This window comes from Amblyomma maculatum, chromosome 4 (genome assembly GCF_055883805.1).
Source record: "Amblyomma maculatum isolate TAMU_Amacu chromosome 4, ASM5588380v1, whole genome shotgun sequence".
Taxonomy (NCBI): Eukaryota; Metazoa; Arthropoda; class Arachnida; order Ixodida; family Ixodidae; genus Amblyomma; species Amblyomma maculatum.
In genome coordinates, this window is record NC_139347.1 from 32,119,407 (window position 1) to 32,122,079 (window position 2,673).

The window sequence follows — 2,673 nt, forward strand, 5'->3', positions numbered from 1 at the left end:
ATTATTATTTAAAGAAAGTTTATTCCTCCTCCTCCTCCAGAAAAGTAGTATCCTATTGCAGGTAAGTGGTGATGGGGATGACAAAACTAAAAGCGAGCAAAAAAAAAAAATTAGGAGGGCGATTAAGCATCCCATTGTGAGTGGACGTGATAGCGCATTCAATACCACCTTTACAGTACGAGCGAATTTTTGGAGTGAAAACAAAAGCTCTTTTAATCAATTAATGATACTGTCACATCAGTATGCATCCAAACACACTCTAGCATGCCATACGCGCCACAACGTCTCCACAGGATGCAGCTCTAACAAACATGGCACCAATGATACTTCGTCACCCATGTAAATATAGTGCATTTACGGTGTAATAAATTCTATGTTAAAAAAAAAAAAAAATGTCCTGTGTTGTCTCTGCGATGCGTACCCGTCCGTCACACAGCGGACCCGGGTTCGACGGCGCATGCCAGTTGATTTACCTTAAAAATTGCTTCTACTTTTTAAAAAATATTCTCATTAGAGGAAGTTCCTCGCCAGTTATGGCTTCATATGATACCTCCTCCAAGTGGTCAGGTTTATTTAAAACGTCTGGGGCTTTTTCCAACTGACTCAAGATGACAGGGACGATGACTGTGACACCTGCTGGTTTTCAACAGAAAAAACTCCTTACGCTATCGTGCCAAATTCTACCCGAATTCCCTACTAACCCGCGTTTACTGCTGGCTAGGTGCGTCTTGCGCCTGCGTACTTTCATAAAAAAAAAATATTACTCAATCTTTCTAGCAGTATTTTATTGGCCTTTCCTTGGACACGACTCTACTAGTTTATGACTATAATTGCATCTTTGGCACTTCTTGAATCCTTTCTTTGAATAAAATGCCAGCTTGGCGTAGCCTTTCCTAGACTCGAATGCAGACAGACTTATTATTATTTTTTTTTTCATTTCAGATTAGATTTTGCCAACCCTTTGTATGCATGTATACGCCAGCTGCAGCTAAGGCGGACGTTCTTCACGGGTATGTTTGCAGTTGATCGGTGATATTTGTCAATCAATCGCTATTTCCGGCCTTCGTGTTGTCTCGCAGAACCAGCCCGAATGCTCATCTTACGCCGCAGTAACCCAGTCAAATACGGCTCTTCTGTACGATGCCCTAGTAACGCATTTTATGCCAGTGTTGTGATGTGCGCTTGGCATACGTTTAAAATTTCTGGCGACACACTAGATGATCTGTTTTTCCTCTTTGCTTGTCCTTGAAACTTCCGAAAAATGGTTTCTTACAAGTTAGGACTAAGCGTCGGCGTGAAAAAAGTACACTGAAGGGGTTCGACATGCTGGACTAAACCGAACGAAGTTATTACGAACGACTTACGCTGCGGACAATGACAGTTTATTGACGCCAATTTTGTCAGTTCAGTCTTTCGTTCCGAGAATAATGCGCTGTGAAGAATGGCGAATCAGGCCTCCTTTTCGCCTATTCAACGAAAACAACAACAACAAATAAACAGAGCCGGATCGAATAGTTGAAATTCACCACTATAAGTTATTCCATTTTCTGTTGACATCTGAATGACTTTATTTAAATTGCGACCGAGTTAAGAACATCCACAAGGCGATGAACGCATCGCAAGCTAATTACAGAACGGAAACAAGAAATCGTTTTTTATATTCTTCCTGTCATGGGGGGTACCACTTAATTTCACCGAGAAAGCAGCTGGCCTGCATTCTAGACTAAACGTTCCTTTGCCGAATCGAGGGAAAAAAAAAGGCCGCTCCAGCAGAGAAAAAAAGCTGAGCAATTAGGAGGAATAAAGAGAACATGTAGTAAGAAACTTCAAAGATAAGGGAAGGGCTTTCCATGTATCCAGGAGAAAACTTGCTGCTAGATGCTGTTCCTTTTAGACGTCATATGTCCTCAGCGGATGGCGCCACTGGTAGTATTTGGGAAGGAGGGAACTCAATTCACCGCACTGGCTGATAAAGGTGGGCAAAATGAAACGAGTCGTCTAACGCCTTGCTTCAGCTGTGGAGGCCCGAGCGTCGTCTCGTCGTCCCTTACAAGAGGTATTATACTCGCAGAAAACGCCAGGAATTCCTCTCGCCGTTCCATCTTTCCCGCGTTCTCCCTATCGGGGGAGGGAGAAAGGGAACGCAAAGGAGAGCGGAAGAGCCGGCTTCCGCCAGCGCTGGAGCGCAGACGCGCGGGTCGCTCAGTCGGAGGCGGCTCGGCATAGTCGATGCTCAGCGTCACGTTTACAGGGATACTTTCGGAACCGGCAGATGGTTCGTGTGCTTCTGTTGGCGTTCCTCTGTTGTGAAACACCGAGCCACAAACTGCACAAGCCCTAATTTCCAGAGTTCGTTTGTCGCTCAGACGCAGTTAACGCATTCACACGCTGATCCGTTTCAGAGGTGTTTCAAAAAACCCTTGTAGAGGGTTTTCCCTCATTGCGCTGCTTTAAACTCCTCGTTAGTGTTTGCGATCAGCACCTGGCTGAAGATTTCTCTGCCTCTTGTGTATTTCTTCATGAAGAAGCCTGGATGCCCGTAACGGTACAGGAAACAAGAATATTTCGATGACGGCCTGGAAAGCTTGACCTCTCATGTAAGTATGCTTGCCAAAAACAAATTTTTGAGTAGCAATAGCAGTTCGCATTTAGTGGACTGAAACAGTAGTTTAG